The following is a 22,809-nucleotide window of genomic DNA, read 5'->3' as shown; positions in this document are numbered from 1 at the left end:
TCTTCTTCTTCTTCTTCTTCTTCTTCTTCTTCTTCTTCTTCTTCTTCAGCATCAGTAGAGTAGGGGTGGGCAGGGTGAAAATAGTCTCACACTAATTTTAGAGAATTTACATAGCATTCTTAGAACATGGTCTTCTCTTTGACTTTCATGAAATGAGCAATTGGACCAAGGAGAACAGGATACAGATGAGGCATTTTAGTGGGGATCTTTCAGTCTTTGCTGGCATAATACATCTATAAGGTATACTTGAAAAATAACTTGGAGGGTCCTTACTGTGTATGCGAAGTGGTTGCTTTTCTATTTAATAAACTTAGACAAGGCTAAGTGTTAGAGAAAAATCTTCCAGTGTTTCTCCATAAAGTGTTGGTAACATACTGAGTATGTACGACAGAAGTCAAAGTGATGGCAAGATTCTGTCACTATGAGTAGCTACAGTTCCTAACAAATGGCAAGAGACAGGACTGTAACTTGCAGTTCCCTTGTGTGGTGTAGACATGTGGAAAGAGAATGGCAAAAGGAATGGAATGGATTGAATACATATTTTGAAGTTCTCTGATCTTTCTTTCTGTTTTTGAGTGAAATGCAGCCATTATTACACCCCTTACAATAAACATAGAGGTATGTGTGCTGCCCATATCCAGAAGTAAGCCAATCTTCTTTGCTTCAAGGACCAAGAATCCTATAGAAAGGCTGATATTACAAAATTAAGTTTTCAAAAGAAAATACTTTTGCATTTTCAAGCAATGCAATTATTCTATCGTTTTACAACAAAACTTAACCACATGCCTCAAATGACTTGAGATACTTTTGTTCTTCTTAACGCTTTCATCTTTTTTAGCCAGCTAGTACAGAACAATACTGAAGTGAGTGAACTTTGCCCAAACATAGTTGTTTTTTTTTTTGTTTGTTTGTTTTTTTAAGCATAGGGCCTTTTAAATGCCTTAACAATGTCTAAGAAATTTCATGGATCAAGGACACTAGTAGTTGTGTGCTGAATGCCAACAGGCCAAGAGTTACTGCTATGTGGCGTTCCACAGTGAGAGTCTGGCCGTTCTCATGTCAATCTACATATATAGATCAACTTTTCTCCTACTCAAATCCCTCAATGCCAATCTGGTTCTAATTTTATTAAAATTTTGTCAAAGCTGTTCCTGGACTGGAAACTTGCCTGCTGAGTTTTAGCCCAAGGCAGATTTTAATGGCCAAGTTCTACAGGCATCAAAGGGAGGAGGAGTTAGTTTGAGGGTGCCGTCTCTTCCTGAACGTGACAGCCTGCTCTCCTGCAAAAACTCCACAGATGTGTCGCAAGTTAGAAGACTGGAGCATCTCTGACAGGCAGCCTGGAGTTTAATGACGCCTCTCCTTTCCATAGCACCACCTCAGCATAGGCATTTCCTGCCCTTAGAAGTTTTAAATGCTCACACTGATTGAAGCATTTGGAAGTCAGAACTAATTTCACCTACACCCTTTCCTTCATCACAAGCTGTGCTTTTCATGTATTAATTCACTTCTTCTTCACTTGGATTTAGCTTTGGTTTTTCGTGAATCCTTCGTTTTCCCATTTCTCTTATCCCTGAATGAGACACTTGAAAACAAAGGAAAGGGAATTGAGAGCCTGAATTTCCTTGATGAATTCTGAGTTATTGTGAAGACATTTAAGTTTTGCTGAAAGTTTTTAATGAGAAAACAATGCCAAGATAGGCCATGGCCCAAGTCTTACCTTCCCATTGCCTTTACCTTGCAATGGGGCATAATTTTAATTAAACAAAGTTAAAGACAGAGAGGCAGAGGACACAATTACTGTATTAAATTTTCTGGTAGTGGAGACTGAGGGATGCAACTGGGCCAGTTATGCTAACGGGCACCTCCTTATTGACGGGGTGGTTCAGAAGTAAGTGATTCCCAACCAGAAAGGGGTTGACTAGAATCTACACATTGGTGGTTGGATCAGGAATAGCCATGTAAAGTCCAGCTTCAAGGCTGATTGACAGCTTTGCTCTGCTTAACCTCCCTAAGGTCAAGGAAGCCAAAGAAATGAGATTCAGCAGAATTTGAGGCCACCCAGGTTCTATATGACAATTTTTGACCCCCACTGCATGTGTGTGTTGGGGGAAGGAGGAAGAGGAGAAAAAGAGGCCAGAGGAAACATATCTCCAAAGGGGTCATGACTCAGGCAACAGGTTAATCTATTTGGAGAAAGGTCAAACCCTATAAAATCCATCACAGATACATCAGCCTCCTTCCCATCAACCACCCACACTAACCAGCAAGAGGTTCATAGATTCTGGGGCATCTGTAAAAGAAAAAAGACAATACAAGGTTGGGATAAATTTTTCCTTCTTCTATGGCATTGACTCCTGGCATCTTCACTGCCTTTGTCTTCAGCGGGGGTAGGTAGGCTCAATGGCTCATCCATGGATCCTCACCAGGAGTCCTATTACTTGGTACAAAGTATCTTGCAAAACAACAAAGTCAGCTGCTACCATTTTAGACTGAGTCCCTCCCAGAACAATTGAATCAGAATTTCTGAGGATGGGACCTGGACAACTATTGTTAGTAGTACCCCAGGTGATTCTAACTTATACCAATGGCTAAGAACCAAAGAACCACAGCATTACATAATTCTATACACCCTGTGGATACAGAATGAATGCAAGGTTGCTGAATAAAAGCAAAGCTGGCACTGTTCTCCTCCATCTGTTCAGAAAAGCCATTTATCCAGACATTTGCTAAGGGCCAGCATATCTAGGTCTTGGGTTAGTTCTCACAATTTCATGTGCATGAGAATTACCTGGAACCTTGTAAAAATAGTCTGGTTCACTACGTCTAGGGTGAGGCTGAGTTTCTGTGTGTCCTACAAATTTCCAGGTGATACTGGAACTGCAGGCCTAGAGACCACAATTTGAATAACAAGACTAAGAAGGTTCTTTTCCTCTGTCCTGCAGCAATTTCTTGGGCTTCCTTTAGGGTTGACACAAAGTCCGTTTGGACAGAGAGGTCTGCTTCTCCATCTGGGTCCTCCTCCCTTCCTGCCTCCCTACCTCTCTTTTGCCTTCTTATATTCTGGCTCTTTTATTCTCATCAAAATATTATCTCTGAAGAGAATAAACATGTAAGAGTGTTTTATGAGGACAGTGTCAGCAACTTTGCTTTAACTATTTATTTCTGTTCCCTCACACCCTTCTCCCTACCCCCACCCCCACCTTTTTGACTAGGTTATAAAAACTTAAGCTGGGGTTTTCATGGGAACATTTCAGGCACCCATGAGGCTGCCTGAGAGACAAATTTTAGGGGTTGGAGGAGGGGGAGGAGGGTCAGCACCTTGATAAAGCCTCTAAGGTCACATCACATAACAAGAATTGATGACATCAATGACATCATTGATGACATACCTTTGTCCAGCAGCCGCTTTGTATACGGACACCTTGTGTTTCTCATTGTAGCACAGTTGTGACCGAAGTGAAGATACATTTCTTTTTGGCACTTTCTATCACAGCAGCTAATATTTACAGAGTGTTTTTTTTACAAAGCATTTTTATTATAGAGAATGTGAACATATCCTAGAAGTAGAGCCCTATGTGCCCATCACTCAACCCCAGCAAACATTACCCCATGGCTGGTTCTGCTCCATTCATACCTCTGTCTATTTCCCTGGAATCCTAGCTATCACAACAATTACAGAATGCTATTTATGAAGCAGGCATCATTTGAGTGATTGCTATATATTAGCTCATTTAATCCTCACCACACCCCTATTAGGGAGGCCTCATTATGATCTCCATTTTATAGACGACAAAACAGAGGCAAAGAAAGATTAAGTGACTTGCCCACAGTCATACAGCTAGTAAGCACTTGAACCCAGGCAGCCTGTCTCTGGAGAAAATACTCTGAACCACTGTACTGTTCAGCTGATCAAGATTTGGGAATTTGAGCCGCCTTCTTTTCCTCTGCTCCCCATGGGAGCACTCAGGGCTAGAACTATTGGTATTTCAGCTCTGGATTTGCACTCAGTTTTCGAAGCCCACCTACAATGTTGTTCCTTAGGGAAAATGAATCAAGTCTCCCAGTTCCCACCATTTTTTTCCAGGACCATTCATAGTGAGCCATGGGTCCCAAGATGATCGAGCTTCCTGGCTTTGTTGCCCTCAGGGCTATTGATTGCTAGGTTGCCTGTAACATTTATGGCATGCTAGGTAGAAAAGGAAAAAAACAGTACAGTGGGATCTTATTTTTGTGAAGAAAAATGGTATATAATAATGTTTACATCCACACACACACACAAGATTATACACATAGACACACACCAGATATACACACAAAGACTCATACCAAATATACACACAGATGCACATAGTGTTTACACAGAAACATACACACATAGAAACACACAGGTAAGTTTGGTATTATCCTTCTATGCAATTTTCTGTACTGTTAAAAACATAAAGTTAGGAAGTGCTCTTTGTTCCATTTTCCCTTCTGTTGGTTTAAAATTATATGTTCCATTTCTATTCTTTTATTGGTTAAGGGTTTTTTTTAACATTGTAGTTTTTGTTACATATCCATGAATATATTTTTGTAATAAAGACAAGAGTTATAATCAGTCTGTGTCCCTCTCTAGGTCAAGACAAGAACATTTACTTCTCTTTGTGCTTCCTCTGCTTTCAATGTTCATATGATCTAGAATGTTACTTCTAAATTGCTCTGACTGTCCTTTTAAATAAATACTTATTTAGAACTAATCCATTCATTGTATTCTTTACTTATAAATATTTCTTGGGGCGCCTGGGTGGCTCAGTTGGTTTAAGCATCTGATTTTGGCTCAGGTCATGATCACACGGTTCATGAGTTCAAGCCCCACATTAGGCTCTGCGCTGTCAGCATGGAGCCTGCTTGGGATCCTCTGTCTCTCCCTCTCTCCCTCTCTCTCTCTCTCTCTCTCTACTCCTCCCCTACTCTCACTTTCTCTCTTTCTCAAAATAAATAAATAAACTTAAAAATAAATAAATGTTTCTTATCTCCCACTCCTTCCTACTATGTTCATTTGTTTCTCTGTTGGAGTACATTCTGGAGTATTCCTTTAGAAGATCACCAGTGAATGCTAAATCTTCTGAGATTTGAATCTCTGAAGATATTTGTTTTCTTTCTTAAAGCATAGTTTTCTTTCAGTATTTTATATGTGTTCTTGAGTTTCTGAAATTTCACTATGATGTCTAGAGACTGATTTAAAAATTTTGTTGTGTATATGAGTAGTGGCACTCATTCGATCTGAGGATGCTTACCTTTTTTTTTTTTTTTTTTTTTTTTTTTGGTTCTGGCAGTTTCTTGGTGATAATTTCTTCAAACATTGCCTGTCTTCCATTCTCTCTATTCTCAGAACAGTAAACTTCCCAAGTATCATCCGTTAGTCTTGTGTGCTCTTGTTCTTGCCATTTCATTGTACTTATGCCTATTCCATACACCCCACGATGCATTGTTATTTTTATGGTAAATGATTAAAGTTATTTTAAGGAAATTTAGACATAATGCACATATATGAAAACGTTCAAAATAATATTGGTATACTGACATATTTTCCTTTCTGGAGTGCTTAATTCCTTCTTGCACAGCCAGGTTTTCATCTGGTACAATTTCTGTTCAGCCTGCAGAACTCGTCTTTGTTGGGGCTCCTGGGTGGCTCAGTCAGTTGAACATCGAACTCTTGATCTCAGCTCAGGCCTTGATCTCAGGGTCATGAGTTCGGGCTCTGCACTGGGCTCCATGCTGATGTGAAGTCTACTTAAAGAAAAAACAACTGGGGGACCTGGGTGGCTCAGTCAGTTAAGCATTGACTTCAGCTCGGGTCATGATCTCATGGTTCGTGAGTTCAAGCCCTGTGTCAGGCTCTGTGCTGACAGCTCAGAGCCTGGAGCCTGCTTCCGATTCTGTGTCTCCCTCTCTCTCTCTGCCCTTCCCCCACTCACACTCTGTCTCTCTCTTCCTCTCAAAAATAAATAAAAAGCATTAATTAAAAAAAATTAATAAAAAAAACCCCAAAACAAAAAATCTTCTCTTTGCATTTCATGTGGTACGGTCTGTGGAGAAAAATTCTTTCAACTTTTGTCTAAGAATGTTTTTATTTCATCTCCAGTTTTGCAAGATATATTCACTGGATGTAGAATTTCAGAGTTGGCAGGTTTTTTCTTTTAGTACTTAGAGATGTCATGCCATTGTCTTCTGGCCACTATTTTTGATGAGAAGGTAGTTCTCATCCTTATTATTCTTTCCTTATATAAAATATGTGCCTCATCCCACCTTTTGAAGCCTCCATTTGCTTTCAAGATTTTCTGATTTGGTTTGTTGTTTGTTTTCAACTGTTTGACTATAATGTGCCTAAGTGTGGATTTGTTGTTGTTGTTGTTTTTAGATTGTTTGGAGTTTGCTGATCTTGTATCTGTGGGTTGATATCTTTCAACAATTTTGAAAAAATTTCAGCCATTATCTCTTCAAATACTTCTTCAGTCCCTTTCTTTTTTTTCTCTTTCTGGAATCCCAATTATATATATACAATCTGTTATATGTGTGTGAATATTTCCCTCCAGACTATATAATTTGTCTTCCAATCTTATTTACAGTGTTTTTCCCCATTCTGTGCATAAATTTGAATATCTTATATGGATGTCACTGAATAAGAACATTATAACTCTGTACTGGTCTTTTTTTGGCGATTTGGGCATTATGTACAACATGTAAAATTGGGTAGCCTGTAAATGCCATTGTCAACTTTAAAATAGTTTGTCAGTTGAGTTATGAACACATAGCATGCCATGTTGTAATGACATGTTGAAGATAGTTGTAGCTCTAGGTGTTTTTATACATTTTGGGTAACATTAAAAATACTTATTCATTTATATATTAGAGTTCAGCTTAAGTTTTGGTTCAAAAAATTCGCTTTCTAAAATTGTTGCAAAACCACTGATCTAGATGATACTCTGGCAATTGGGTTTTGACTGGTAGTATTTATATGAAAGTCTGTTCTGATTGTTGTTTGGGCTTTAGTTTTGTTTTGTTTTAACTGAAGGAGCACTCTTTTGCTGTTACCTTTCTGTGATAGGAACTTAGTTCAATATTCTCTGTGGCTCACTAGGGACAGACCTGCTCTGAATCTTATACCATTTCTCTGCCTTAAGAAGCTGTCATGGACTCCCAAAGATTTTTTTCTTAGCTCTCCTGCCCATGGAGAGCTCTAGGTATGGCAGAGGACCTTGAGATTAACTTTTTTAAAATTATAAAACTTAAAAAAATGAATTAATATTAAACATAAGGTGGATAAAGCAGAAAACTTCCCAAATGTTAATAAACATTAATGGGCATTTATCAAATGCCCGTGCTAAATTTTGTAGTGTTGGGTACTTAAGTTACTTTTTAGATTGTTTGATTTGGAGCCATGTTATTTATGTAAATTTACTTGTGAAAATAGTATCTGGCTCTGAGTTTATCTGCTTTTTCTTTCTTTAAAGATCAGAGCCAGATTTACTATGGCACAAGTGAAACACAAGCTTCATCCAGGGTCTTTCACTTGAGTGGACCCCCAAGACAGCTGAGTGTTGCTGAGGGTAGTAGAGTGTTCATGGGCAGGGGATCCAGACTGCAACCTGAGAGCACTTCCAAATAAGCATTTCTGCTAAGTTACAAGAGAAAAGAACTAATCTCTAAAGCTCCAGGATTTGTGTGTGTGTGTGTGTGTGTGTGTGTGTGTGTGTGACTTATTTTCTCATTCTAAATTGAAATACACATCAGTCACTAATTTTATAATTAAAAGTTTATATTCTTTTTACAAAGAGGCCTCCTAAACTATATAAGCCTCAAGCTTCACATAGACTCTTATCCACCCCTGGTATTGATGGTATTATTCATTTTTTATATTACATTTTTTTCTGACCATAAAAATATGATTATGGAACAGTATCCTTCATGGTGCCATTGTATGAGTTTAAAAAGTCATCCTCTCAGGGTATCTGAGGGGGCTCAGTTGGTTAAGCGTCTGACTCTTGATCTCAGCTCAGGTCACGATCTCACAGTTCGTGAGATCAAGCCCCGTGTTGGACTGGACTCTGCACTGACAATGTGGAGCCTGCTTGGGATATTCTCTCTCTCTCTCTCTCTCTGCCCCTCTCCCTCTCATTCTCACTCTCTCTCTCTCTCTCAAAATAAATAAATATCCTTAAAAAATTTTAAATTAAAAGTCATCCTCTCTGAACAGAGGCAGTGCATGGGTCCATGACATGGAGTGCTCTGTGGGCTTGGTTCCCTTCTTCAGTGCACAACTGCACAACTGCATGTGGCAACCTGAGGTCCATCAAAGAATTTAGAAAATGCAGAGAAGTTTATAAATGGAAATAAAGATTACTTATAATTCCACCTAAAAATAACTAGATTTCACATTTTGACGTACTATACACACATACATACACACAATTGGCATCACATTGCATATCCAATTTTTTATCACTTTTTTGGCATAGCATTATATATTAAGAATGTTCTCATGAAGTGAAATATTCCTTGAAACACCATTTCTAATTAATTGCATAATAGTTCATCATAGGGCTATTCCTTAATAAATTTTGCATTTTTCTAATACTGGTCATTTGGTTTGGTACCTACTTTTTCTATTATAAATAACATTATGTGGAACATCTCTATGCATACATTTTGATTCGAGGTTCTTAATTTCCTTGTGACAGATTCATGGGAGGTTAATTATGGATCAAATGGTTAAAGCTTTTATTTTAAAGCATTTAAGGCACGTTCTCAAATCATTTTCCTGAGATGTTGTTCAAATACATGGGCTACCATGAGTTCATTCTACTCCATGTCTCCCTGACGTAGTTTTAATAAAGGCAGTGGCACATTATTATTATTATTATTATTATTATTATTAAAGGCAACTGCCCCTTTACTTTCTGTAATCCTCTACAGTGCAGATTTGGTTATGTGGCTCTAGACCAGAAGAACAGCTCACCCAAGACAATGTAATATCTGGCCTAAATTTTGCAAAACTATCTTATTTCTTCACCCTGGAGTGAAGCAGACACTCATGTCTGACAGCATTATAAGTAACTCAGATCAAAGTATTGATCAGGAGTGGATATGTTGTTTTCCAGTGGGAGGATAAGGATGGAGAAGCCAATCTATTATTGCCTCTATCAGCTATCTCACTGAAAAGCGATTGAGCTAATGATACCAACTTATAATTGTCAATTTGTTTTAGCTAGAAAGTAGGCAATAACTCATTGTATTGTCAAGGCATCTGTTAAGAGGATACTGATGAGGATGTCAGTTTCCAAATTTGATGCTCTTCTCCTTTGTGTACATTTTTTAAAAAGAGAAACAAAACCCAATCTTTTCTTAAATGAAAAATGTAGATGGCTCTTCAACCTCTCTTTCTGATCTCCAAGAACATATGTTTTGCCATTTAATTAGAATTCTGTTCTGACTACCTGATCTTTGCTAGTGTAAGAGCTCTGTCTCCTCACCTAGAGTCTATAGAAATAATCAGAAGCTAATCAGTATCCTTGCTTCCACGAAATGAAATCATAAAACTTTAGGGAACCTGAAGAAATCCTTGGAATCCTGTAGTTCAGAGTTGTAAACCTGTAGCCTTTAGGCTGAATCTGACTTATAGCTATATTTAGTTTAGTTTATAGTATTTCTTAAAGTTATTTTTAGGGGCGCCTGGGTGGCGCAGTCGGTTAAGCATCCGAATTCAGCCAGGTCACGATCTCACGTCTGTGAGTTCGAGCCCCGCGTCAGGCTCTGGGCTGATGGCTCAGAGCCTGGAGCCTGTTTCCGATTCTGTGTCTCCCTCTCTCTCTGCCCCTCCCCCGTTCATGCTCTGTCTCTCTCTGTCCCAAAAAATAAATAAACGTTGAAAAAAAAATAAAATAAAGTTATTTTTATTTAGTTTTATTAATTAATTAATTAATTTATTTATTTATTTATTTGATATACCAAATTGTTACACCTTTATTTTAATTGCTTTAGAAAATAGCCGTTGTATCAAGCATGGTAACTTGGCTGCCAACATAGTTATTCCCAACAGTCATAGTAATACAAAAATCTGCCAAAAAAACAAGAGTCCAGGGCCAGATGGCTTTCCAGGGGAATTCTACCAAACATTTAAGGAAGAATTAACACCTATTCTCTTGAAACTGTTCCAAAAAATAGAAATGGAAGGAAAACCTCCAAACTCTTTCTATGAAGCCAGCATTACCTTGATTCCAAAACCAGAGACCCCACTAAAAAGGAGAACTATAGACCAATTTCCCTGGTGAACATGGATGCAAAAATCCTCAACAAGGTATTAGCCAACCTGATCCAATAATACATTAAAAAAATTATTCACTGCGACCAAGTGGGATTTATACCTGGGATGCAGGGCTGGTTCAATATCCGCAAAAAAATTAACATGATTCATCATATCAGTAAAAGAAAGGACAAGAACCATATGATCCTCTCAATAGTTTTTATTTATTTTGAGAGAGAGAGAAGGAAAGAGAGAGAGGAAGAGAGAGAGAAAGAGCGGGAGAGGGGCAGAGAAAGAGGGAGAGAGAGAAAATCCCAAACAGGCTCTCTGTTGTTAGCGTGGAGCCCACTGAGGGGCTCAGTCTCATGAACCATGAGGTCATGACCTGAGCTGAAATCAAGACTCAGCCGCTTAACCGACTGAGCCACCCAGGTGCCCCATTTATAGTATTTTTATATCTTAGGAATAATTATGGCTAATATGTATTAAGCTCTTATCCCTTCACATATGTTGTGTTATTTAATCCTGACAATTATTTTATGAGTATTATTATTGTCTTTATTTTACAGGTGATAAAACCAAGAACTAGTGATTTTAAGGAACTTGCCAAATATTGGAATCAGTAAGAGGTAAACCTGGGGTCTGAACTCAGAAAGCATAGTTCCAGAACCTACTTTCCTAACTGCTACAAGGAAGGAATTGCCAACATTAAAAAAAAAAAAAAAAAAGTCAAGCGATTTCATGGAATCATGGGATTCATGCCCTCTCTTGAACAGTTGTAACATATGGTGAGTGTCCACTGGAGGTGAAGAGTATTCTCCCCTTTTGATTGGATACATTTTCTCAAATTTGCCTTTCTTTAATCTAGCCTAGTTCTCTCATTTGTATAATAGCTTGACCTTTGTCTGCATTTATTACCCCTGATCTAATTCAGTTGTTCTCAGCTGGGGTGATTTTGCCTCCCCACCGCAGGGGACATTAGGCAATGTCTGAAGATATATTTGATGGTCCTAACTGGGGTGGACTGGGGATGGGGGTGCTACTGGTGTCTAGTGGGTAAATGTCAGGCACGCTGCCAAACACCTAAAGAATTATGTGTTCCAAAATGCTGAGGTTGGGTGACACCCATTGGATTTAACATCCCCATTTCATAGGTGGGAAAAAAGACTAGAAAGGACATGAATTGCTCCAGATCCCAAAGCAAGTCAAAGTCAAGGGTGGGAGGGTCCACATATCTCACTTCTCCCTGACCATTTCCAGGTTATAAGCTTTGCAGGCCTTGAACAGAGATTTTTTTTAAATTTTTTTTAACGTCTTATTTATTTTTGAGACAGAGAGAGACAGAGCATGAGCGAGGGAGGGGCAGAGAGAGGGAGACACAGAATCGGAAACAGGCTCCAGGCTCCGAGCCATCAGCCCAGAGCCCGAGGCGGGGCTCGAACTCACGGACAGCGAGATCGTGACCTGAGCCGAAGTCGGACGCCCAACCGACTGAGCCACCCAGGCGCCCCGAACAGAGATTTTTATAAATGGTATCTTTCTAGTTTGCTTTGTTAAAATGAGAAAAAGAGAACTAAATATTACAATTGTTGTGAAAAATCTTCATTGTCTATCTATTGAATGGAAGATTTGCTAATTAAGAATCCTCTAATTAGCTTTACATGAAAAATGGTATGCTTTCAAAGTAGCTGGCAGGATCCAACTATAAATCACACCCTTTTCAAAGAATCTCTAATATGTATTTATTACATAACAGGCACATGTTGTCTGGGAATATTGCTTTTTCTTCATAAAGTGTGCAGTTTACAAGGAAGAGGAGAGACACTACTTTCAGTTTTGATTCAGTTAATGACCAGGAAATTCACAGTAAATCTCTAAACTATATCCCTTTATTGTGGGTTTTTATGATTTTGTAGTCAGGTGAGATAAGGTGGTAGTCTCAGCTCCAACCTCTATACTCCTTTGCTTTGCATAGATTCTGTTCAGACTGTTGCTATAGTTCAACATACATGTTTTAGGTTGAATATTTCTGAGACTTCCTGAAGACCTGAAATGGATTACATAGACCAGTTACCTTCATTATTTGCCTCTTTACTCAAAGGGCAAGAGAGAAGACAGAGCTGGGAATTTAAACACATATGAAGGATATAATCATAGCTAAAATTTCCTACCTGGCAGGCACTGTCAGAAGTGCTTAGTGTGGACTATCTTATTTAATCTCATTTTACCAGTGTTTCCTGCACGATACTCTATTGATATACGCGATGAAAAATATATATCTTACATAATCAAAACTCCAAGGTAGGAGAGCTCTGGGGTTGGTTGATTTGGTGACTTAACAGTGCCTTCAAGGACTCAAGTTCTTTCCATCATTCTAGACTCTCCTTTTCAGGGTGGTTGGAATAGTTCTCAGGGGAGGTAGCCAGAGGTAGCAACATGGCTGTTGTAGTTCTGGCCATCACATTATTACTTTGTGTGTGTGTGTGTGTGTGTGTCTCTTTTTTTAATTCAGTGCAGAAACCTTTCCAGAGCCCTCCTGCATACATCCCTTTGCACCGGATTGGCTGCAATTATGTCATTTGTCCATTCCTTAGTTGCTCACTGTCAAGGGGAATGGAGTTACCATATGGGTATAGTGAAACACTGGACTGTGAGGAGGAGGGTTAGCTGAACAAGATCCGGGTTCTATTAACAGAAAGAAAGGAGATGACTGACAGGTAGGAAACCACAGGGTCTCTTACAACCATTTTGAGCTGGGTTGAGTTTCTGTTGCTGCTGCCTTAACACTGGGTATGATAGCAGCCCTTTTCTAAGCAAGTGGGTTGAAATCCACGCGGTAGAATTACCCAGTTCAAACTTTTAGGAGCCCAGGTCAAGCTAGTGCAAGCAGAGACAGGGCTGAAAGGGTGCGCTGCCCTGCCCTACTGGCAGGCCTAGGAACCAGACCCCTACACGCTGGTTTGTCACCAGGCAGGCAGTCCCAGGAGCTCCTCTCTCTGCCCAGTGGTGAAGAGCAAGCTCTGGCTCTACAAGCTGACACCAAGAAAACCAAACTCATACTCACCATCAGCCTATAAGCTTTCCCTCTCAAAACCAAGGAAAGGCCTGGGTCTTTCTCACTCACTCTGGTGCCACGTTTTCTCCTTTGAGACTTGCCTTGAGGTTCATTTTCAACTGATTTCATCCAGATTAACACTGGTGAGGAATCCATTAATGAATGCTCCTATGCTTCATGGTTGTTTCCTTCTACTATGATAGTCCAGACCTCTGGACAGCAAATCAGTATTTATGTTGGCTCTATATCGACACTAGAGTCTGAGTCTGAATCCTAACTCCAGCAACTGCTAGTGGGGGATCTGGTGAGTTACTTGATTTCTCTAAACCCTAGATAATGATGGTAATGACATCTCTCTCTCAAGGTGCAGATTAAATGAAAATATGCACACAAAATGTTTAGAACAATGCCTGACACATAGTAGGACTCAATGAATAGTAACTATTAATATTATTAGTTAGGAAATAGGCACAAAGTTCTGGAGTGTTCCATAGCTGACCAATTAGTAACACTGCAGTGTCAAAATCTAGAATCAGACAAATAGGTTTCTTCTACTTTTGGGTGATCCTCTAGGCCTAAGTTTTATCCCTTAAAAAAATGTCCTGTAAATGTAAAACAAGACTGTTGTGAGAATTTAATAAAATAGTACACCCTGTGTTTAATTAAATACAACTATTAATACATATTCCAATTCTCAGAGACAATGTGTCTTTGCTCTGTCAAGACTCGGTGTATCCATATTCCATGAGCTCTTCTGATTTGGGTTTTTTTTCCCTCTGCCTCCCTGCTAGTGTCATCGGAGCCCTCTCCCAGCCTCCAGCAATTGTGGAAGTTTATTTAAACTTCGGATTTACAAACTGGCTGTCCTCCCCCATTCTTCAAAGCCCTGGGCCTAATTGGAATGCAAATGTCTCCCCTGGTAGCTGAGCATTGCTTCTGTCACTCCGGGAAGGCCCTTGGCCATCCAGGGCTGGATGGGAGGCAAAACGTACCCCACCCCCGGGGTTTTCCATCTTTGTGGGGAGAAAATGATGATGATGTATGAGACAGTGATGCTTTGGAGTCCAAGGAAGACATGACAGACGGGATAATATGGGAGGAAAATACTGTCTTCGTAATGGAGACTGATGGCCTTTGCTTGTCTTCCTGGCATTGTTAGGACTGGGACTGAGCCGGGCCTTCCTCATGCAGTGGCAGGTTGGGTATGTCGTCCATGATGCCCTCAGTGGTAGTCTTCAACCAAGGGGTGGGGGATGGGAGAAGCAAACAGAGGGGGTTTGTGGGGGTGTTGAGCGCAGGCCTCAACCCCCCTTCGCTTTGACATGTATGTTTGTCAGGAATGACAGGCCTCTCTGGATCTGTTCATAACTGCTGGCTTTGGGGTCTTTTACCTTCCACCCACTCTGCCTCCCCAAACCCCCAATAAAAAACAACTATGTTAAGCTAAAAACTCTTAAAAAGAAAAGGCCCCAGATCCCTACCAAACCACTCCTACTCCCCCTTCAGGCCCCTACTTGGCTGCAGGAAAGAAAGCCTAAAACTAGAGTAGGAATGTCATCTTTAGAAATCATCTTTTGGAGCAGTTTTATTAATTTCACTTCTCTGTGGTTACCACATGTTTGGGGAAGACAATTGGTTTCACAGATCTGTGTGGGAGGCTGAAGATTTGGCTCTGAGGCGGCAGAGAAAACCTACCACGAGAACAGGCTCACTAATTGACATACAGCAAAGATGTTCTTTAAGGAAACTTTTCTCCTACTGCCTGCTTTTTTTTAATCTAATTTTTAATTTTTAAGTTAATTGTATTTTTTAAAAGAGAGGCTCTATTTTTATTTTGCCTCTACTCATCCATTTCCCACCCCGATTCCCTCCCCACAATTTCCATTCCAGAAATGAAAAGGAAGACTGGACCAAGTATTAAGTCACAATTTTCACTTCAAAGTCGCTGCCAGTGGCTACCAATCCAAGGCCAGGGCTTCAAAAGAAATGAGTCCTTGCCTCCTGGGCTCCCATCTCTGACACCTCCAGCTGAGACGTTTCTGACCGGAGCATGGTCCTGGCAAGGTACTGAGAAGCAGGTGATTCCGGGCCATGCGTGAGCCCTCTTGTACTTGGGAGATGTCTGTTCACAGTTACTGAGGGCACTGTTGCTGGACCTCCCTGGTATATTTTTTGAGATGTCAGGTTTTTTGAGATGTCAGCTTGAATGACTGCATCATCCAGATAGAAATCAGTTCTGATTCTAAATAAATAATAGGCCAAGCTGAAAAAAAAAACAAAACTCAATTGTTTGATCTGGGGGTGGTGGTGGGTGAGTAGCTGCTGTTTTAGAACTTTGAATGTGGGTCCCTTGGCATTAGCTTTATTTAAAACAGAGTAGTAGCTCTTCACGCTCTCTGAAAAGTTAATAGCCCACCTTAAAGGAGATGGTAGCCCCGCAGCGCTTTTACGTTGCTAATTATACTGCCCTAGTGGGAGGAGGAGTACATGGCACTTTGGAGAACTCCCAGAAGACAGGGTTCCTCCCCAGCAGCTTCCATGATGACTTGAGATGGGTAAGAGGTTTACCAGCAGATGTTTGAGAACTTGACGTGAAATAGACAGGAGTGACAACAGGGACTTCCATCTTTGCCCAAACATTCAAGAGATCCCTCAACTGGTTCCCCAGGTGTGGTCGGAAGCAACCATGGTCACTTTTCCTTTACCTCTGTTCTTTCATTTGCTCCATCCTCTACTTCTTTGTGCCATGTAATCAGGTCCAGAGTGAGCTGGGAGGGGTTAGTCCCCAGTGTCTCCATTCTGCTACAAAGTTTCCCCGACTATCATGAAAGTGAGCAGTGTGGCTGAGCCAGTCACTTGTGTGAATCCCGAAGAACTGGCTTGGTGAAGTTATGGCAAGGCAGGGAGGTGCTCTAGAGGTCCTGGTGTGGGTGGGAGGCTGGTCCAAGTGCAGACCATGACAAGAAAGCTGCCATGGAGCCCTTCTAGAGCTCCTGGGGTGAGGAATTGAATCTTAGCTCTGTTGTTTTTGTGACCTTGGCTGAGATCAAAACCCTCCCCAGAAAAATGGGAGTTATAGCATATCAGCCTGCCAAAGAGGGGTATTATTTCAAACGCGAAAGCATTACGTTAAAAAAAAAAAAAAGTGAGACCCAGGGGAAGGAAGGAAAAAGGGGGCCGTGAGTGGAGAGGAAGTGACACGTTTCGTGAAATCGGAGCTTTTTAAGGTTGTTTTGGGCACAGTTTCAAGAGGAAGTGCCGGTTTATTAAGACAAACAATTGCTAATCTAATCTCTATCAAGAGACATATTTAAGTTCAAGCACATTTTTTTTTTTTTTTTTTTGCCTCTTCTGGATTCTGGATTTTCAATTGAATGCTGGAATATGAGTGTAAATCCAATGGAAGCAAAACAATTTACGGAAGAACCATTTCTGATTTCTGTTACATGTATGAAGTTGGAGAAAATTGATCAGCAATCCAGAATGATTTGATTTTTTGGACTTCTGCCTCAAGCCCCCTTTCCTAATTAAGTAATTAATCTTCCTTTAATGAAGACTTCCTCCTTTGAAGGTTCCCCAGACCCCTGTTCTTGTCAGCCTGCCCTCTTCCAGACTCTGAGGCCCCTCAGGCACACGTACGTCATGACCACATCGCCAGGCTCCAAAGGCCTGATTACTTGCCTGCTTTCTCTACTAAACTGGCTTCTTGAAGAGTAAAAACACCTAGCCCATGTTAAATGCTCAATAAACATTAGGTCAATGTTGAATATGGTTGGGATATAGAGAAATAAGGATCATCTCTTTATTAGTTTTGTATTGCCATGTAACAAATTACCACAAATCGAGTGGCTTAAAACAACACACATTTATTAACACAGTTTAATTCACTAACGCAGTTTCCCTGCATCAGGAGTCAGGGCACAGCTTAGGTGAGTCCTCTGCTCAAGGTCTCAGAAGGGCTGCAATCAGGCGTTGACCTGGGCTGCAGTCTCACCTGGGGGCTCTGAGGGATGATCTGTTTCCAAGCTCATTGAGGTTTTGTTAAGAATTCATTTCCTTGTGGTTGACTGATGTGGTCCCTGCTTCTTTCTTACTGGCTGTTGGCTGGAAGCCACCCTTAGGTCCTAGAAGCCACCATCAATTTACAACATGGATGTTTGCATCTTGAAGGCTGGCAGGAGAATCTTTCTCACTGTAACTGGCTAGGATGGAATCCACATAGCATAACATAATTAAAGGAGTGACATCTCCTCACCCTTGCCTACTCTATTAGCTAAAAGTGATTCCCAGGTCTTGCTTACACTCAGGAGATGGGATTATTCAGGGTATAAACCAGGGGAGGGGGCAAGCTCAGGGTCTATCTACCTCAATCTCTATGTATAAATAATTCCACTAGGACAAGAACTTTCATTGCAAAAAAAACTACAAAAAACAAAACAAAACAAAAACTTGTTTCTTTTCTTTGAGGCTTGCGGGAGAATAGCTTACTATTTCTAGTATGTGCTCTATTATTTGAATCAGTTTCTATATTTTGTAGTTGCTTGTCCAGAAAACACAGTGATCTGATATTTATCAAATAACATGCTATATAAAAGTCTTTGTGTTAATTATTCAACTATTGGTTCTCAGCTCCAAGTCCCTGTGACAATGGGACTCTGCAAACTGTATTTCCCCTTTGTTAGCTGGCTTCCTGTTAGGTTCTTCTGATAAGGGGAAGAGGGGAGGAACAGGAGAGGAGACTTGTTCCTTCCTATTTGGCTGCTCATGCTGGCATCTCCCCTTCACCCAGCAGTGACAGTTGGTTCTGGTTCAGCTTCTTCCAGCACTTCTAGAGCCAGCCTCAGTATACTCCTCAGAGAGCAGTACTAGCTGGGTGGTATTCCCTTCATGGAGGTCTGAGCCCAGCCCCATGGGATCTTTCTCTAAGCTTGTAGGTTCTGATCACTCCATTCTTCTCTCTTCATTCTCCTTAGTGCTGGTGGCAATTGCCTGCAGTTATTACCTTGGTGTTAGTTCAGTGTTTTCATTTTGCTTTTTCGGTTCTCCAACACATATTTAACCAAACCCCTATATTATATTCTCTCTGTTAAAATACCTAGCATGGTTTGTTTTTCTGACTGGCCCTGATATATACAGTATCATAATTTTCATCCAAGTTGCCAAGACATTATAGGGTTTCAATAACTGCTATTGGAATTTTATATGCCAAAGGAACTGACATTTAACAAAGAATTGAAACTCACCCTCTGGTTCCCAAGTTGATGCTTTTAGAATGTTGGGGCCATAGTTGACTTTGCCAGTCTGTATAAGGCTTCCTGGCTAACTAGTAAGAGATATAAATAGGCTCATGGGGGGTGATTCATTTATTTCCCAAACTATAGTGAATCATGACTAGAGAGAATCCAGCCTCTGAGAAGCCCAGACTTAGAAATTAGTAAAGCTATTTGTGTGAAGTTATGGAATATACTCAGATATCCCTATTTCGCAGATGAGGAAACAGAGTAATTTCCATGCAAGGCCTTCTTGCCAGTAGAAGGCTTCAAGTCAGGCACTATAGTTACAAATGTCTTCTCACCTGGACCCTAGTGAACTGATTTCTCTTCCTGTGTCCCCTAACTTTTTAAATGACATCTGTACCCATGTTCAAAATCTATGAATTACTAAAAGATGACTCTGTCTGACTTTCTCTCTTAAATTAGGTCTGCTGATCTTACTCCATAATGTCTCCTTCATTTGTGTTCTATAGTCTCTGAGTTTTGTTAGGCCCTCTTTATCTCTTGCCCACGCTATTAAAATAGCCTTGTCATTAGTCTTTCTGCTGTTATCTATTTGGTCCACTCCTACCAGAAAAACATATCTCAAATAGAACTCATAATATTGCTTCTTTCCTCAGAATGCCCTACAGGGTAACAGTCAAATATCTCAGGTGGAAAGGTAAACTTCCTTCAAAATTTGTTCTCAACCTCTGTCCTGCTTCTCTCTTTTAGGTGTTCTTAATGCCAGCCAGACCTGTCCACAGCCACTAGAGCCTGGCCTACACTCCTGCTGAACCTGGCTTTCCCCCTGCTGCAGCTCACATACCCCCTTATCATGGACTCCTCCTCCCCAACCCTATCTCCTCTCCCTAGAGACACTCTCACGTTCCACTTCCTCCACTCAGCCTTCCTTTAATTCTCCTAACTGAAGAACCTCTTCTTTTTACTTTCTGAAATGACCATGTAAGTCACATGTAGATGGTGATGATAACTATAGGAGCAATACAGCTAAGCTAACACCTGACGATGGTCTATTCTGCTCCCCAGCACTGTATACACTCTTAACCCACATTATCTTATTTAACTCTCATGGAGCTCCTATGAAATATGAACTTTTATTTGTATTGCTGAGTAAGCCGCCTTAGTAAGGTTGCATAAATTGTTCAAAATCTCATAGCTCATTTTATGTCTTATGTAAATTATTTGTATTCTCTTTTATTTATCCTCCAAATGGATAATTGAGATCAGGGAGCATTCTTTGTTCAGCTGTGACCCCTATTCTAAGCCTATGGAGTATCTTGTGCATGGTGGGCAGTAAATCACCAATTTGCTGAAGAGTCTCAGAATTCACGACTTTTGCCACCAAATTGGTCATGTTTTTTGGTGCTGAATTTTATTTTATTTAAAAATTTTTTCTTGTTATCTATCAAGCATACACCTGTGTTCCATGTAATGTAAGTCGAGATGGGGAGCAAAAAAGTGTTTCTAAGAAGTTTGGAATAAATTGATTCCTGTTTTCCTTCTGTTATAGTTTGAGAGAGGGTCTGTCTTTATTTGAGAGGGATCCTGAAGTCTCTGCTTCAGGAAGTTACAAACAAATTTAGGAGCACTTTCAATTTGTAAAGAAACTGCTCAAAATGCAAAGAATCCTTCTGAGTGTCTGCTGGTGATCCCTTTGTTTTCAAAGTTTGCATTTTTGCTTATTGGCATATATTTTTTAAAGCAGGGCATTGCCTGACCCAATGTGGGAGGCACATCCCTTTGGAAAAACTGAATGTCGCTGGGCTTGGGGTAGGAATCATTCAAAAGCTACTCAAATGATTTATTAAACAGAAAGTCAGGAGCATAGATTCAAGGTCACGAGTTAGAACTGTGGGGTTGAGAAGGAGCTCAATTTTCTTGGAAATAATAAGGCTGACCTTTTAGGAGGGTAGCTTTGGGGAGACGGTTGTATAGAGAAGTCCTCAAGATTCACATGCAGAGGGACACAATTTTGGTAAATGCATTCAGCTGCCTTTTGCTCTGATTTCTGAGCTGCTGGTGCTCCTGGATTTGAGATGGCTTTCAGAGAACCAGAGGCTCCTTATGCAGCCCCACATCTAGGTGGCCATTTCATATTCTTGTGAGGGGCCCAGGGGACAGAGATGGAAGTGTCTGAGGTGTGGGGGAAGAGTGAGGAAGGTCAGGAAAGAGGCTAGGATAACCAGATTGCTTATCAAACAAGTGGAATAGACATGGAGGGGAAATGGTCATTCAGCGTTTCTCTTTCTCTTTTCTGGGCACCTTGTCCAGGAGCCACTCCTCTAACCCTTGATGAGGGATGGTCACTAAAGTATCCCCACTTTGCACATAGAGGCACCATAAATGGCCTGCCCGTGGTGGGACCGGATTTGCAGCATTTCCTGCACTGAGCATGAAGTCCTATTACTTTCTCTGCACTGTTCTGGCTTTGGTTAGGGTTGTTCTGGGTCATAGGTAAGCCAGAGATACCAGGCCACCATGGGGTTGTGCCCTCCTTGAAAGCATTACGATGCTGGATGCCTTGACTGGCTCTAGCCCCCTGGGCTGCGTGTACACAGGCATTGGACCGTGCATTGACACACTCTTCGGCCTGGACCCACAGCTGTGCAGACCTGGGCCTGCGGAAGCCATGGATGTTGCTCTGCTGGCCAACACTGGCAAGGAGACCTGAGCCCTTCTATTGTCGGCCCCACAGACAGGCTGAGCAGGCAGTCTAGGGAGACGCATTGTGATTCAGAGGATACTGAAAGGTGGCACAACCATATATGTCGTAAACATGGATCACTTATAAGCATGGAAAGGGGCACTAATTAATAATTATGTTGGGGCCACAAGCAAAAAAATGGAGTTGAATCTGGAAAACCTGGAATCACTGTACCTAAAGGTACCTTGGTCTCAATTCAACTTAATATTTCTTAAGCATCTCTGCACCAGTCATCATCCCCTTTCACAACTGGGCATGGACCTGTCAACAAGTAATGCCAGGATAGAAGATTAGATGCAATTGTGGAAGTGGGGAGAAACCAAAAGGCAACAAAAGGAGGGAAAGTTTACTCTCTGGGCAGGGGTGGGAAGGGGGCACAGGGAAGATGTTAATGCAAGGAGTTTTCAAAGACATGTTTTGGAGGCATATGGATGGCAGAAGGGGGTTCTAGAAAGGGAGAACAGCAAGTGCAAAGTCACAGATACTTGAAAGCACAGAGCACATTTGAAGGATTGTAAGAAAATGGAGAGTAAAGTGGGAAGTGGGAGTGACAGGAGATAAAGCTAAATGGAAGCCAGGTCACAAGCCGCCCGTAGGCCAGGCCGGACAGCTTGGACATGCTTGGAACAGGATTGGCAATTGTGGCCCATGGGCTAAATCTAGTCTGCCCTTTGTTTTTGTAAACCAAGTTTTATTAGACTTCAACCAAGCTCATTCATTATGTGTCATATAAGGCTGCTTTCACACTACAACAGCAGAGTTGAGTTGCAACAGACTACATGGCCCGCCAAACCTAAAATACCTGCTCTCTCTGGGGCACCTGGGTGGCTCAGTCAGTTGAGCATCTGACTTCAGCTCAGGTCATGATCTCGCAGTTCATGAGTTCAAGCCCCGCATTGGGCTCACTGCCATCAACCTGTCAGCGCAGAGCCCGTTATGGATCCTCTGTCCCCCTCTCTCTCTGCCCCTACCCCACTTATGCTCTTTCTCTGTCTCTCTCTCAAAAAAAAAAAAAAAAAAAACAAACAAATAAAACATTAAAAAAATATGTATCTGCTCTTTCTTTACAGAGAAAGTTTGGCGACCCCTAGCTGAGCCATGATGGACCACTGAAGGACTTTAAGTAATAACATAATAGCTCTGATTTAGAAAGATTTCATGGGGTATGAGGGAGGATAGATGGGTGGGAGAGTAAGGGTAGGAGGCTATTGTGATAGGCTTGTGAGTAGCATTCAGTCTTATGAAGGAACCACCGTATGCCAGACACAGTGCTAGGCTGGGAATTCACAGAGAGGACACAATCCACTCCTCATGCCCATCACAAACCAGACAAGAAAAGGTAAGGGCTTGGACCAAGGCAGTATAAATGATGATGGATATGAGAGGGTGAACCAGAGAGAGGTTTAGAGAGTTGGAGCAAAAAATGTTAGGGCTCTGGGTTTGGGATGAGGTGGTTGGTTGTGACCTTCTCTGAAATGGGGACACTTGA

At 41.0% G+C, this 22,809-nt stretch overlaps 1 long non-coding RNA gene across 2 annotated transcripts in view; it reads left to right on the top strand.

The window, feature by feature from the left end:
- The window catches only part of LOC121036678 (uncharacterized), a 56,811-nt gene extending 36,686 nt beyond the window's left edge, over positions 1 to 20,125 (top strand). For both annotated transcript variants that reach the window (XR_005793433.1, XR_005793432.1), the window contains 3 exons: positions 10,855 to 11,073; positions 15,231 to 15,404; positions 19,328 to 20,125. This is a non-coding gene — a long non-coding RNA (uncharacterized LOC121036678). The remainder of the gene's footprint in view (positions 1 to 10,854; positions 11,074 to 15,230; positions 15,405 to 19,327) is intronic.
- The last annotated feature ends 2,684 nt before the right edge of the window (positions 20,126 to 22,809 follow it).

This window comes from Herpailurus yagouaroundi, unplaced genomic scaffold (assembly GCF_014898765.1).
Source record: "Herpailurus yagouaroundi ecotype Mexico unplaced genomic scaffold, PumYag 163, whole genome shotgun sequence".
NCBI lineage: Eukaryota > Metazoa > Chordata > Mammalia > Carnivora > Felidae > Herpailurus > Herpailurus yagouaroundi.
Note: the sequence above shows the minus strand (reverse complement) of the source record. Positions and strands in the feature narration are given on the sequence as shown.